This window comes from Oncorhynchus clarkii, chromosome 1 (genome assembly GCF_045791955.1).
Source record: "Oncorhynchus clarkii lewisi isolate Uvic-CL-2024 chromosome 1, UVic_Ocla_1.0, whole genome shotgun sequence".
Lineage (NCBI taxonomy): Eukaryota > Metazoa > Chordata > Actinopteri > Salmoniformes > Salmonidae > Oncorhynchus > Oncorhynchus clarkii.
The window spans coordinates 8401160-8418164 of NC_092147.1; the positions used below are offsets into that span (position 1 = coordinate 8401160).

At 39.9% G+C, this 17005-nt stretch overlaps 1 long non-coding RNA gene across 1 annotated transcript; it reads right to left on the minus strand.

The window, feature by feature from the left end:
* Positions 1 to 3219: 3219 nt before the first annotated feature.
* Positions 3220 to 14614, minus strand: LOC139418670 (uncharacterized). The gene is made up of 4 exons (XR_011635345.1): positions 14465 to 14614; positions 10458 to 10802; positions 7293 to 7378; positions 3220 to 4852 (listed from the first exon to the last, which is right to left on the minus strand). It is a non-coding gene; the product is annotated as an uncharacterized lncRNA (long non-coding RNA).
* Between the last annotated feature and the right edge of the window lie 2391 nt (positions 14615 to 17005).

Sequence of the window (17005 nt, forward strand, 5' to 3'; positions counted from 1 at the left end):
ATGTGAAGGACAGAGAAATTGTGTGCGAGTTGACAAATCATGAGGCAAATCGAGAGAAAAAAAAAACAGCACTGTTTTTAACGCTTTGCGTCGTTATTTTATTAAAATGATTGAAAAGTGTTGTGGAAAATACTGCCTTGCCACATGTTTTCCAATAGCCCTGTCTGTCGCACTGTGTGTGTGTGTGACAGAGTCTTTAAAGGTTCAATGCAGCCATTTTAATCTCAATATCAAATCATTTCTGAGTAACAATTACCATACTGTACCTTCCTGCAATTATTTTCAATTAAAATGTTAAAAAAGAAACAATAGCTTGTTAGCAAGGGTCAATTTCTCAAGCAAGAATTTTGCTAGGACTGTCTGGGAGTGGAACATTGAAACTTAGCTGTTATTGGCAGAGAGGTTTAGAACTCTATTGGTCTATTAACTAATTTACCGCATAGTGATGTCACCATGGATGGCCAAAACAGGCTGAAATTTCAGGCCATCTTTTCAAACAGCTCTTACACTAAAAGGGCATTATCCTAATTTTCACAATTTCAAAGTATTATTCCCATATTATAGTGTGTAAATATATATATATATATATAACACATCTTCATGCGGTGGTATCAATTGTGAACTAATCAAATGGGTCTGTATTCGTAGGGCCACGGAAAGCTGATCGAAAGACTGCCTGGGGCCGGGAATCAATCAAACTGCATTGTGCTGACAGCACACTGGACTTGACTTTTAAAAGGTAATTTACGTACGAGCAGAAATCCCCAGCGTTTTGTCGTGGAAGATTCTAATCAAGTGAGAAAGACTTTGTCATCTTTTTAAACAATCATCTTTATTTAATATCGATTAATTATTATTGCAATAATGAAACTGTCGACCTCACACTCTTAAGGGTTGGACCGAAAGTTCCCTGATAATGAAAAAAAAAAACAGAGATCTTATATAGGAGACCTAAAAATGCTTAGCCATGGCCCCTCGCATACAGATCGGGTGGTATCATAAGCCATCTTAGGTTCATCTGGTGGTTATCTGCACCTGATGCTGTTTTAACCCCACCCCGGCTGAGTTTCCAAGATGCCAGGATGATTAGGAACTATAAGGGTTTGTTCTACACCTCCATGCTATCTCTATCTCGGGTCACACACCCTACAGCTTATCTATGGAATGCCAGCTGTAGGTTTTTATCACCAAGTCATAGATCACTTGTCAGCTCAAGCTATCTCTAGTAAAACCAATGTCCTAAGGTAGCCTACTGGTTAGAGCGTTGGGCCAGTAACTGAAAGGTTGCTGGATTGAATCCCTGAGCTGACAAGGTAAAAATCGGTTGTTCTGCCCCTGGACAAGGCAGTTAACCCACTGTTCTCCAGTAGGCTGTCATTGTAAATAAGAATTTGTTCTTAACTGACTTGCCTATTTAAATAAACAACCATCTGCCTACACTAACTGCAGGAAGCTAGAGTGTAAACCATCCCTTTACAAAAACACAGCTTTAATAGAACAGAAATGTCTTACTATTTGTTAAATATGAATAGTTAACTATTAATATCAAACAAATAAGGTAAATATGTAATTTCTCTCGCACAGTTTACCGTGAATGTGACCGCCACGAACGTCATGTAAATGTATTTTCAAAGTCAAGTGCAATGTAACGTCTACGCAGTGCAGAGCAGTGTGAATCCTGGCCTGGATCTGAACAAGTCAGATACATTTTGTAGTTTCCTTCTTGTCAATCAAACACATTTTCCTTCAGATCTTAAGTTTAGCTGCGTTGGAGCCAAAGAGAAACTAGAGGAGATACTTTGCGTAACTTAAAAAACATCAGAAAACATTTTGGCTGCACATTGTTGGTGTCTATCCAAACTATCAGAAAACAGTAAGCTCTGTATCAATACTGATGCAACCTCCAGTAACACTTCACTTTGTGGTTGTATGTAGCTTTCATAAAGCATTGATAGGCATTACATATAGAGTCACGATGCCCTACATATGTTTATACCCTACAGTATATAAATATTTTATGTAGTCTTATACAGCATTGACATAAAACAGTAAAATGCCCACTCCAAAACAACTGTTCTAAGTACAAACACACTACTTTGTTTCTGACGGACAACCTCTACATCTATGTATCTGTTAACCAATGTTCCCTCTCATTTTCGTCAGCACATTTTATGGTCTTGGAAACTTGAACGCTATGAGCATTCTGTGCAACTTCTGGCAAACGTTTACTGTGACCACTGAGGTTGTACCCACTTTAAGTTACAGTTGTAGACAGTGGCCAAGTAGACTACTCTGGCTATTGGAGCATAATGTAGGCCTATCAGAGTGACCTACCAACAAAAACGCATTCTATAACACCTTGAACTTACGCATGAGAATAGCATGCTATTCACCCAACTATTCATTCAGGGTGGAGATCACTGAAATGGAAGTGTGGCATAGGTATGTCTATTGGTATGCCGATTTCCTGGTTGGGTTTGATAGTTGGGTATGGGATTTCAATCATGCCCACATGTCCAAGGCCGGATTAATGCAGGTGCTTACCGGGGCTGAAGACCCTGAGCCCAGGCCCATGGGGGGTCAGCCTTGTTTAGGGGTAGAATGACAGATTTTCACCTACGCTCTAACCACTAGGCTACCTGCCGCTGCCTTGTGCCACTCTGCTAATCGTCAGATGGGGGGAGGATGACCCACATTGGGTAACTGGGGTGGCCCTGCCTTGATTGGGTAGCTGATTAATATTTCCATATGTTTTTATTCCATTATAAATACATGTGACTGGTCAATTGTGTGAGTCAGGTTCTGGGCCCAAGTCTGTAAAAGGGGGGATACCTAGTCAGTTGTACAACTGAAATGTGTCTTCTGAATTGATCCAACCCCTCTGAAGAGGTGCGGGGGGGCTGCCTTAATCAACATTCATGTCTTCGGCACCCGGGGAACAGTGGGTTAACTGCTTTGCTCAGGAGCAGAACAACATATTTTTTACCTTGTCAGCTCAGGGATTTGTTTGAGTAACCTTTCCCAACACTAACCACTAGGCTACCTGCCGCCCCTATAGCTACCTGCCGCCCCTATAGCTACCTGCCGCCCCTATAGCTACCTGCCGCCCCTATAGCTACCTGCCGCCCCTATAGCTACCTGCCGCCCCTATAGCTACCTACCGCCCCTATAGCTACCTACTGCCCCTATAGGGGGTCCAAGAGGCAAAACAAATACAAATCACATTTTTTATATTATTTTATATAGTGAACATAACACACCCACATCAAACCACACCCGCAAAATGAAAATGCATTTTACTTAATGAGGAGGAAGACCGAGGTGAAATCAGTATGTTCAGGCCCCCTTTAAACTAGCCACTGCCAACAAATGCATTAAAAAAAAGTCAATCAACCACACAGCATGTCATGCCCACATCATCTGAAAGTAATTTTAAATCAAGTCAGTTAGCAATATAATCAACATAAGAGATGATTTGGCATGTTATTTTTTATCAATGATTCCAAATGAGCACAAGAAGAAAGTTGTTTTGTCTGAACCTAGAAACAGGTTTGATTGAGAGGGACCCAATCTAACATACCACAATGGGGTTGAAAAACAGGTTTGATTGAGAGGATCACAACCTAACATACCACAATTGGGCTCCCGAGTGGCGCAGCAGTCTAAGGCACTACAGCTCAATGCAAGAGGTGTCACTGCAGACCCTGATTTGATTCCAGGCCTGTATCCCATTCGTCTGGGATTGGGAGTCCCATAGGGCTGCGCACAATTGGCCCAGTGTCGTCCGGATTTGGCAGGGGTAGGCTGTCATTGTAAATAAGAATTTGTGCTTAACTGACTTGCCTAGTTAAATAAAGCTTCAATAAATAACAATGGGGCTGAGAACAGGTTTGATTGAGAGGGGCCCAACCTGACAAAGGAAAACAAAGAATACATCTTAAAAAGTAATGAAAATAACAGAATAAAAAAGCTACAAAATATTTAGCTAAAAAAAAACAACATATTTCTAAATAGTCTGCCATACTTTATAGAAAAAGCAGTTTCAATCTTCACAAAGCCAAAGTCTTTGAATTACTACATCCAAGTTCAGGGTCAATGGAGATATTTCCACATGATTGATTTAAACTTGTTGATTGCAATATCTACCAGTCCCTGTCATACAGTAAAATACATATCCTAATCCCAGTCAGTACGGTTGATGTTGAAGTATTCATATACCTTTTTACAACTCACTTAAAGGATACCTCAATGGAAAGTGTTACCAATATCACTGACTTTTAAAAACCATAGCTATTCCTTCAAAGTTAGAGTATGAACTTGTATGACATATATTTATGTACCTACATTTCAATTTACCCCACTCCATTTCAAATTATTGACAAGTTAACAAATCAACAAGTAGGCTATACAGATGTCTGATGAATCAGTGGTGATTATGAAACCAGAACGGTATCTATGTAAATGTGGGTTGAGGGCCAGTGGAGGTTTGAGTGTCAGGGAAGAATTGAGGGGTAGTAGAGGGTTGAGTGTCAACGAAGAGTTCAGGGGTAGTAGAGGGTTGAGTGTCAGGGGAGGTTTGAGGGCCAGTGGTGGGTTGAGTGTCAACGAAGAGTTCAGGGGTAGTAGAGGGTTGAGTGTCAGGGGAGGTTTGAGGGCCAGTGGTGGGTTGAGTGTCAACGAAGAGTTCAGGGGTAGTAGAGGGTTGAGTGTCAGGGGAGGTTTGAGGGCCAGTGGTGGGTTGAGGGGTAGTAGAGGGTTGCTGGTCTCCACACTGGGCGCCGCTACATTTTGTGAAACGGTTCACTGTTATCTTCAGAGGTCCAAGGGCATTATTGCTGATGTGCTTCAAGAACTGAAATACAAGAAATACATTTATGTATGTTACTGTAAATGTGTAAAAACAATAAATCAAATGGAATTACCTGTACAGTGAGGGAAAAAAGTATTTGATCCCCTGCTGATTCTGTACGTTTGCCCACTGACAAAGAAATGATCCGTCTATAATTTTAATGGCAGGTTTATTTGAACAGTGAGAGACAGAATAACAACAAAAAAATCCAGAAAAACACATCAAAAATGTTATAAATTGATTTGCATTTTAATGAGGGAAATAAGTATTTGACCCCCTCTCAATCAAAAAGATTTCTGGCTCCCAGGTGTCTTTTATACAGGTAACGAGCTGAGATTTGGAGCACACTCTTAAAGGGAGTGCTCCTAATCTCAGTTTGTTACCTATATAAAAGACACCTGTCCACAGAAGCAATCAATCAATCAGATTCCAAACTCTCCACCATGGCCAAGACCAAAGAGCTCTCCAAGGATGTCAGGGACAATATTGTAGACCTACACAAGGCTGGAATGGGCTACAAGACCATCGCCAAGCAACTTGGTGAGGTGACAACAGTCGGTGCGATTATTCGCAAATGGAAGAAACACAAAAGAACTGTCCATCTCCCTCGGCCTGGGGCTCCATGCAAGATCTCACCTAATGGAGTTGCAATGATCATGAGAACGGTGAGGAATCAGCCCAGAACTACACGGGAGGATCTTGTCAATGATCTCAAGGCAGCTAGGACCATAGTCACCAAGAAACCAATTGGTAACACACTACGCTGTGAAGGACTGAAATCCTGCAGCGCCCGCAAGGTCCCCCTGCTCAAGAAAGCACATATACATGCCCGTCTGAAGTTTGCCAATGAAGATCTGAATGATTCAGAGGACAACTGGGTGAAAGTGTTGTGGTCAGATGAGACCAAAATGGATCTCTTTGGCATCAACTCAACGTGTTTGGAGGAGGAGGAATGCTGCCTATGACCCCAAGAACACCTTACCCACCGTCAAACATGGAGGTGGAAACATTATGCTTTGGGGGTGTTTTTCTGCTAAGGGGACACCGCATCAAAGGGACGATGGTCGGGGCCATGTACCATCAAATCTTGAGTGAGAACCTCCTTCCCTCAGCCAGGGCATTGAAAATGGGTCGTGGATGGGTAATCCAGCATGACAATGACCCAAAACACATGGCCAAGGCAACAAAGGAGTGGCTCAAGAAGAAGCACATTAAGGTCCTGGAGTGGCCTAGCCAGTCTCCCGACCTTAATCCCATAGAAAATCTGTGGAGGGAGCTAAAGGTTCGAGTTGCCAAACGTCAGCCTCGAAACCTTAATGACTTGCAGAAGATCTGCAAAGAGGAGTGGGACAAAATCCCTCCTGAGATGTGTGCAAACCTGGTGGCCATCTACAAGAACGGTCTGACCTCTGTGATTGCCAACAAGGATTTTGCCACCAAGTAGTAAGTCATGTTTTGCAGAGGGGTCAAATACTTATTTCCCTCATTAAAATGCAAATCAATTTATAACATTTTTGACATGCGTTTTTCTGGATTTTTTGTTGTTGTTATTCTGTCTCTCACTGTTCAAATACACCTACCATTAAAATTATAGACGGATCATTTCTTTGTCAGTGATCAAATACTTTTTTCCCTCACTGTATATGTATAGATCCCCATCTTATTGGTTCATCTACACATTTACAGGGGAATCTATAGATTTATCATATAGACAAAGATGTTTGATAAATGTGTAAAGAGGCCTTTTGAACATCAGTAGGATTTTATGCAGGCAGATAGTAGCATGGGTCTGTGTGTATGGGGCAAAGTTACATTTTGGGCCAAATAAGTAACTTTGGGATTTTATCTAGGTCAAACCAACACTATCAATCATGTTGCTTTAGCTCTCGTGTCAAGTTCTCACCAAAACTCTCCACCAGCAAGGCTCCTCTGCATGCCCCATAGCTAACTCTTGTGAGCAAAATCGAAAACAAAAAATTAATTAATCTAACACATGCAAGCAGAAAACTGATTAAAAAAACCCACAAAAGAAGGTCCTTGTCCTGGGTGGATCTAACCTATCGCTTTGTATTGATCTAAAATAACCAAGATGGCCCAAAAATGTAATCTTGCACGCACATACATGATAATATCTGCCTGCATTAGCCTACCACTGTTCAAAAGGCTTCTCTTTACACATTCAGTGGGAGATCTACAGATTATCTTGGGAAAGTCACCAGCAGAACCTGGAATCTATAGATTTACAGTTTATCCATTTACCGTAACGTTGGAATTTTCAAATACATTTTTATTAATTCCAATTATTCATCCTGTTTACTATTTTGATTTCCACATTACAAAAGGAATTGGAATTTATCAAGCATTCAATTCTGAATTGATAACAACCTGACTGACAGACAGAGGGACGACAGACAGAGGGAAGACAGACAGATTGCCAACATACCTCCTCAATGTTTGAAACGATTGCATCGCTATCCAGATTTTCGTAGCTGGATAAATTCACCATTGCATGTGCAAATGTGGTCAGGTCTGAGGAAGATGGAAGTGATGAGACATAAATAGTTAAGGTCAATGTTCAGGGAATATGTACTTTACATTTCTGCAACGCTGTGATTTTTCCCTTGTACGGTGCCTTCAGGAAGTATTCAGACTCACGTGTTGTTGCGTTACAGCCTACATTTACAATGGATTCAATTGAGATTTATTGTAATCGGCTTACACACACACACACACACACAACACCCCGTAATGTCAAAGTGGAATTATACATTTTTACAAATGAATAAAAAATAAAAGCTGAAATGTCTTGAGTCAATAAGTATTAAATTCCTTTGTTATGGCCTACATAAATTCAGGTGTAAAAATCTGCTGATCAAGTCACATAATCAGTTGGATGGACTCACTCTGCGTGCAATAGTAGTGTTTAACATGATTTTTGAATGACTCTCATCTCTGTACCCCACACATACAATTATCTGTAAGGTCCGTTAGTCGAGCAGTACATTTAAAACACAGATTCAACAACAAAGACCAGGGAGGTTTTCCAATGCCTCGCAAAGAAGAGCACCTATTGGTAGATGGGTACAATTGAATATCCCTTTTAACATGGAGAAGTAATTAATTACACTTTGGATGGTGCCGCAATACACCCAGTCACTAGTTAGATACAGGCGTCTTTTCTAACTCAGTTGCCGGAGAGGAAGGAAACCGCTCAGGGATTTCACCATGAGGAAAATGGTGAATTTAAAACAGTTACAGAGTTTAATGGCCGTCATAGGAGAAAACTGAGGATGGATCAACAACAGTGTAGTTACTCCACAAAACTAACCTAAATAATAGACTGAAAAGAAGGAAGCCTGTACATAATAAAAATATTCCAAAACATGCATCCTGTTAGCAACAAGGCACTAAAGTAATATTGCAGTGCCAGACGTGTCCCCCTGCTTAAGCTAGTACATGTCCAGGCCCGTCTGAAGTTTGCTAGAGAGCATTTGGATGATCCAGAAGAAGATTGGGAGAATGTCATATGGTCAGATGAAACCAAAATATAACTTTTTGGTAAAAACTCAACTCGTCGTGTTTGGTGGACAAAAAAATGCTGAGTTGCATCCAAAGAACACCATACCTACTGTGAAGCATGGGGGTGGAAACATCATGCTTTGGGGCTGTTTTTATGCAAAGGGACCAGGACGATTGATCCGTGTAAAGGAAAGAATGAATGGGGACATGTATCGTAAGATTTTGAGTGAAAACCTCCTTCCATCAGCAAGGGCATTGAAGATGAAACGTGGCTGGGTCTTTCAGCATGTCAATGATCCCAAACACACCGCCCGGGCAACGAAGGAGTGGCTTCGTAAGAAACATTTCAAGGTCCTGGAGTGGCCTAGCCAGTCTCCAGATCTCAACCCCATAGAAAATCTTTGGAGGGAGTTGAAAGTCTGTGTTGCCCAGCAATAGCCCCAAAACATCACTGCTCTAGAGGAGATCTGCATGGAGGAATGGGCCAAAATACCAGCAACAGTGTGTGAAAACCTTGTGAAGATTTACAGAAAACATTTGACCTCTGTCATTGCCAACAAAGGGTATATAACAAAGTATTGAGATAAACTTTTGTTATTGACCAAATACTTATTTTCCACCATCATTTGCAAATGAATTCATTAAAAATCCTACAATGTGATTTTCTGGATTTTTTCCCCTCATTTTATCTGTCATAGTTGAAGTGTACCTATGATGAAAATTACAGGCCTCTCTCATCTTTTTAAGTGGGAGACCTTGCACAATTGGTGGCTGACTAAATACTTTTTTGCCCCACTGTACATACTATCTCAATTGGCCCTACCAACGAGTGCTCCCGCACATTGGCTAACCGGGCTATCTGCATTGTGTCCTGCCATCCCCTCTTTATGCTACTGGTACTATCTGTTCATCATATATGCATAGTCACTTTAACCATATCTACATGTACATACTACCTCAATCAGCCTGACTAACCTGTGTCTGTATGTAGCCTCCCTATTGTTATAGCCTCACTACTGTATTCAGCCTCACTACTGTATTTCACTGTCTTTTTACTGTTGTATTCGGCGCACGTGACAAATAAACGTTGATTTGATCTCAACCCAATTGTGATGGTTTGGGATGAGTTGGACCAGAGTGAAGGAAAAGCAGGCAAGTGCTCAGCATATGTGGAAACTCCTTCAAGACGGTTGGAAAAACATTCCAAGGGAAGCTGGTTTCGAGAATGCCAAGAGTGTGCAAAGTTGTCATCTAGGCAAAAGTCTGGCTACTTTGAAGAATCTCAAATATAAAACATATTTCGATTTGTTTAACACCTTTTAGGTAACTACAACAGCGAATAGCAAGTGTGAAGGGGGGGGGGGTCAATGTAAATAGTCTGAGTGGCCATTTGATTAGTTGTTCAGCAGTCTTATGGCTTGTGGGTAGAAGCTGTTAAGGAGCCACTGTTGCTCTTTACCTCTACCTAGACTACATGTACAAAAACCTTGACTAACCTCTACCCCAGCACATAGACCCAGTAACCCCGTATATAGCCTCGTTATTGTTATTTTGTGTTACTTTTTATAATTCTTTACTTTAGTTTATTTGGTAAATATTTCCTTAACTCTTTCTTGAACTGCATTGTTGGTTAAGGGATTGTAAGTAAAGCATTTCACTGGTTGTATTCGGCGCATATCACACACAAAGTTTCATTTGATACATGGTTCCATATGTGTTATTTCATAGTTTTGATGTCTTCACTATTCTACAACGTAGAAAATAGTAAAAAAAAATATAAAGAAAAACCCTTGAATGAGTAGGTGTGTTCAGACTTTTGACTGGTACTGTACATGAATAACATGACGATGACTGGGAATGTTCAAAAGGGCTAGGATTGTTAAGATCACAGACAGAAAGAATTGCATGCCATGCTCAGGAAGTAAATGGAATTGAATACAATAACATCTGGGCTGTATCTTAGTACTGTAAATCACTTTGGCCTAATAACATCTATATTAAGAATGAACTAAGTTGATGGCAAGCAAAATTTGTTAGTCACATTTGGCCCACAATGTACATTTGACATAAAAACTAAATTCCCACGTACCTGCTGTAGGAATTGTTGTTGGTTGAACGGCTGTGGGTGTTGTTGAATCCTCTGGGACACCAGCTGTGGGTGTTGTTGTAAAATCCGCGATAACAGTTGTGGTTGTTATTTCCTCAGGGGCAGTAGTTGTATCCCATGGGGCAGTAGTTGTATCCCATGGGGCAGTAGTTGTATCCCATGGGGCAGTAGTTGTATCCCCAGGGGCAGTAGTTGTATCCCCAGGGGCAGTAGTTGTATCCCCAGGGGCAGTAGTTGTGGTTGTAGGTGTTGTGGTTGACGGTGCCAACAACGGGTTAGCAGTTAAGGTTATGGAACTTGTGGTTGATGTTGTAAACGATGGGCTAGCTGTTGTGGTTGTGAAGAAAGAATTGATGTAGCAAAAACAGATTATCATCAATGCTGATTAAACAAATGTACAGCCTGTTGCACAATTTTGTGAAAGACTTGGTGTTTACCACTCAATCCCAAATGTTTGCAATGCTGTGGACTTTGAATAGAGTGGAGGATGTGTTGCCACAGGAAATATAGCCTGAATGTCCAATAATAAGTTAATGCTGTAATAACAAAAACGGACGACTGTAACAGTCATGTCATTGCAACAGTGGATGCTGTTTGACTGAATGCAAACAAGCTTGCGTCTCTACCACCACAAGTTGACTAGAAAAAAAGTTGACATTTAATTTAGGTTCTGAACAACACATATAAGGCTCTATGATTGCCTGGCGTTTTTAATAAAATAAAAATGTAACCTTTATTTAACTAGGCAAGTCAGTTAAGAACAAATTCTTATTTACAATGACGGCCTGCAACGGTAGTGATGCCTCTAGCACTGAGATGCAGTGCCTTAGACTGCTGCACCAGGGGGTCTGTAGTGATGCCTCTAGCACTGAGATGCAGTGTCTTAGACCGCTGTGCCACTCGGGAGCCCAGTGTTAAGGCGGCGCTAGTGTCAAACGCACACTCTTTGGCTAATTTCAATTTAGAAAATATCAGAGCGCTGGCTTTTACAACCCTGGCGCCAATTTACCTGACTTATATCAGCTATCTTGGACATATTTGAGGTGTGTCCTTAAAAACGTTGGCCAATGTGCCAATTTCAAGCAGCGCTACTGTTGATATTTAAGACTCACCAAAAGCTGGTCTTGGCAGTAACACAAGTGGTTTTGGTATTGATCTTGCCAGCAGACGCACAGAGTAGGTTAATCAGTAGCCTTTAACCAATGTTTTATTAAATATCACAAGCAGCAAAACAGGCATTCACGTGTTTTCTTTATATTGGACATCCTTTTTGTCCCTGCAACTTCTGTGAAACGTTTGGACTCATTAGGTCTATGTGCGATGCCTATTTAATGAAATGTGTCAATGACTGTAGGAAGTCTTTCTAGGTCAAGTTATTACACTTGAATGAAAGGTGTCAGTGACTGTAGCAAGTCTGTTTAGGTCAAGTTATTACAATAGAATGAAAGGTGTCAGTGACTGTAGCAAGTCTGTCTAGGTCAAGTTATTACAATTCAATGAAAGGTGTCAGTGACTGTAGCAAGTCTGTTTAGGTCAAGTTATTACAATTCAATGAAAGGTGTCAGTGACTGTAGCAAGTCTGTCTAGGTCAAGTTATTACAATTCAATGAAAGGTGTCAGTGACTGTAGCAAGTCTGTTTAGGTCAAGTTATTACAATTCAATGAAAGGTGTCAGTGACTGTAGCAAGTCTGTCTAGGTCAAGTTATTACAATTCAATGAAAGGTGTCAGTGACTGTAGCAAGTCTGTTTAGGTCAAGTTATTACAATAGAATGAAAGGTGTCAGTGACTGTAGAAAGTCTGTTTAGGAATTGCTTATTAGAATGCATATTGTTTTTCCTTCATAATTTTCTTTAAAAAAATGGCATCTTACACTTTCAAGCTTTAGGACCTAACTGTTAAATCGCGGTAATTCCTTGGTGCTGAATCCGCTTGTTGCCATGGCTATTGGCCTGTTAGTTTGTTTACCTTTCTCGTGGCAAAGTCACTAACAGGCCATAACCACAGTGATAGTAGGTGAATCTTATTATAACGTTTGGGCAACGTCCAACTGTCCATGGCTCAAACATGCAGAGCATTTTCAAAATGAGACTGAAACGTGTGTAGATGGATGTTTCCACATTGAAGCCAATAAAAAAAAAAGAGATTATATTGTTGTTATAACTAGACCTATTGTAGGGTTACTGTCTGCTATTTAATCATCTATATTCAGTGAATAGAAGAGCCCTTAGGTCTATGTGTGCACCGAGTGCCTTATGCTCATGGAACGAGAGTCATTTCAGCTGCTGCTCAGTGCACTAACACAGAACCCAAACCGGCTGCGCGCGTGCGCCATCGTGCGTAAATGTATTTTGTCCCCCCACACCAAACGCGATCACGACACGCAGGTTAAAATATCAAAACAAACTCTGAACCAATTACATTAATTTGGGGACAGGTCGAAAAGCATTAAACATTTATGGCAATTTAGCTAGCTAGCTTGCACTTGCTAGCTAATTTGTCCTATTTAGCTAGCTTGCTGTTGCTAGCTAATTTGTCCTGGGATATAAACATTGAGTTGTTATTTTACCTGAAATGCACAAGGTCCTCTACTCTGACAATTAATCCACACATAAAATGGTCAACCGAATAATTTCTAGTCATCTCTCCTCCTTTCAGGCTTTTTCCTCTTTGAACTTATATGGTGATGCATCTAAACTTTCATAGTATTACAACAACAACACAGTTTGTCTTTCAAGCACCCACGTGGGTATAACCAAAGAAGGAGATGGCACTTGGGTATCTGCTTCTATGAACCAATGAGAAGATGGAAGAGGCAGGACTCGCAGCGTGATCTGCGTCACAAATAGAGCTGATTTCTATTTTAGCCCTTGGTAACGCAGATGCTCCGTTGACGAGCGCCAGCAGTGTAGTCAGGGTGTTAGTTTTGAGAAATACGTTTCCAGAGGGGCGTCGAAAACTCTGTTTTAATGTATTTACTTTTATTTATCTAGGCAAGTCAATTAAGAACAAATTACAATGATGGCCTACGTAGCCTCAGCCATATAAACATGATTGTTGTTTAAAAAAACTGATCGTTTTAATTTGATACATTTTTTAATTTATTTTTTAGAAAGATTCACCTTCCATGGGTTTATTTAGTCTGCTATTCCCGGAGAAGTGCAAATATGATCTGTAAGACGGTTCCATGATGTTTATAAAACATGACATTTGCGAGTGGTATACCGGTCAGTGGATGTTCCCCCTTACTCGTTATATTGGATATTTATCCAGCTCCTGTGAAAAGTTGGATGTGTGTAAAACCCTTCATAGTCTCAATAGCTTTGTCTGTATTATATGCCTACACCCGCGGGAGTAATCACGGTGCCTGTAACTATATTTATAACAAGTTGTTTGGGGTTTTAATTAGAATTTGATTGGAATTATACAGTGTATTGTTAGGCCTTATCAATAACCTAGGGAATTTAATCTTGTTTATTGACTACGTTTGGCATGTCCATGTCCAGACTGCAATTTACACTAGGTCTAGCCCCTATATCAGCGCGAATAGTATTTAGCCTATGTTTAACAACGTATTTCCATAATGTAAGCAATTCAGATATGCTCAAACCTGACAAAGATTCCAATGTAGATTGAAAGATCGGTTTGTGCGTCATATCAGAAGCATATCATAGATGTGTACACACCTTATTTGATGATAAGATTACGTCAACGTTCATTGTTAAAATAATCTTCATTGTCTGCAACCAATTACCAGTTTAACGTGCACAACAACTGGACAAAAGTCATTAAATAGCTATCAATTAACACAATTTGGGTCATAATTCCTACAAAGCGATTTTTTTGTGAAGCTCACTTCGACCAATAAAACACGGTGTATAGGCTCGCTAGATAAGACACAATAGCCTTGATTGAATCTCAACATACCAACAAACCTACATTGATATATATTGACTACACAAAAAATAGGATTCAGAAGTGGCTACTTACTCGTGAATTGCCCCGAGGACAGGACGAACGTTCCAACAAAGAGAATCAAATAAAGCATTGTGAATGTGGGCAGTAGAGAAGGGTTCGTTAGCAACACAAACAAACGTATTTATTTCAGTGTCTGTTTAATTTTTTTTGCAGGTCTGTGTCGTATTATACTGGTTGAAAGTGGGAGTGGTCTGGTCATCTAGAAATCTGATACCTCCTTCTCTCTTTTCACCTGTGATTAAAACATTGGGAGAGACGTTGCACGGGCATGTGGAATTCAATGTTAATTGTCCCATCGAAACAAAGGTGCTACGTACAGTGAGCTCCAAAAGAATTGGGACAACTATTTTTTTTTCTAGTTTTGGCTCTGTAATCCAGCATTTTGGATTTGAAATTATACAATAATCCTGAATGAATCGTGAATAATGACGATTGAGAAAGTTACAGAGGCACAACTATCAACTATATACTAACCTCCCCTGTTATTGTAATGGTGAGAGGTTAGCATGTCTTGGGGTGTATGATATTTGTGCGTCTAAATATCTCACTCATCATTATTCACGATTCATTCAGGATAGCATCCACATTAATGTAGAAGTGTTTAGAAATATAATATATTTTTTATTCACAATGAAAGTGACTCCAAAATGACAATACATTATTTATTATTAATTTCTATTGGGCACAAAATATTCTGAAACACAACCAAAACAAACAGCAAATGCATCCAACAAGTTTGTAGTCATAAGCTTGATGTAGTCATTGTGTGCTATGAATATGTGACCAAATAGTTACATTTGTACTACTTGAATACACAAATAAGTGAATTTGTCCCAATACTTTAGGTCCCCTAAAGGGGACTATGGACAAAAAGTGCTGTAATTTCTAAACGGTTCACCCGATATGGATGAAAATACCCTCAAATTAAAGTTGACAGCCTGCATGTTAACCTCATAGTCATTGTATTATTTCAAATCCAAAGTGCTGGAGTACAGTGTCATTGTCCCAATACTTTTGGAGCATACAGAAGAACCAATAGAGAACCAAAAAGGGTTCATATATGGAACCCCTAAATATATATATTTTTTTTACCTGAACCATCAATGATTTGAATCTTCTTCTGAAAAGAGTTCTTACATTTTGACCAAAGAACCGAAAGGTTCTATATAGAACAATGGGAAGTTCTAGGCGTAAAACTGGTATTTGTTCATTTCTCAAGTAAAGGATTAGCCAATGTCTTTACAATCTTGAATAACTGCAACATGCAGTACATTGTTTCCAAGGGCAAGGTGAATTACTGGCACTGAAACCAGAATGTTAACAGACAGGTTCTCTGTGTAGATTTTAAATTTCTTCCTTCTTCCTTGTATAGTTCAGATTACTTTTCTGGCAGCAGAAGCAAACATAGCGTTAATAGAGGCAGTTTACATGTGTGTGTGTGTGTGTGTACCAAGGGTTTGTACTGAGTCGGAATTTTGAAGGTCTGCGCTCCTTTAACATGTAATACATTTCAAAAGGGTATAAAACGTATTAAAATGGGATAATTTTGGAGGTTGCGTACATACATACAAAAAAAATCAAATGTGTTTGCCCAATATATAAATAAAAAAAAACAAGGATATCTCTAGCTCCAATAGCCACAGACACAAGCAAGAGACAGGCAAGAAACAGGCAAGAGACAGGCAAGAGGCAGGTAGGATACAGGCAAGAGACAGGCAGGAGATAGACAAGAGACAGGCAGGAGACAGGCAGGAGACAGGCAGTTTTTATTTATTTATTTATTTTCTCATTTCCTTCTTTTAATAAGGACGATCAAAATGCCCACATTATCGGCAAAATATTTGGTAACAATTTACTTTGACTACATATCCATAACGCATTTATGACACATCTATAGGCGTTTCATGGACGTGTCATAACAGGTCCCAGCCACATTATTGAAGGTTAATTAAATATATCCATAGCATATCTATAGCGCATTCATGTCATGCTATGCAAGAGCTCATTTTTTAGGTACATTAATAGATGCATCATTACAACGACAGCGTAGTGTCATCATTATGGCTGTTCTCAAAAGTGTGCTTCTGCCATACCAGCGTTAATGAATATCTCAAAAGACCAAGCCACGTTTAGAAAATTATGTTTCGAGTTTTAACGTCACGTGCACAAGTACTGTGAAATGCCTTTCTTGTAAGTTACAAACCCAACAATGCAGTAATCAATAGCAATGTAGCGCTACAAATAACAAGGTTGAAAAGAAACACACATAATAAATAGAAATAAGAAGAACACAAGAAAGTAAGAAGCTATATAAAGGGTCAGTTCCAGGGTCAGTTCCAGGGTCAGCTCCAGGGTCAGCTCCAGGGCCAGTTCCAGTACCATATTAACAATGTGCAGGGATACTGGAGTGGTAGAGGTAGATAGGTGTAGGGGTAAGGTAACTAGGCATCAGGATATATGATAAAGAGAGTAGCAGCAGTGTAAAGGATGATTGTATATGAGTGTGCATGCGTGTGTGTAGAGTCAGTATGAATGTGTGTGTATGTTATGTGT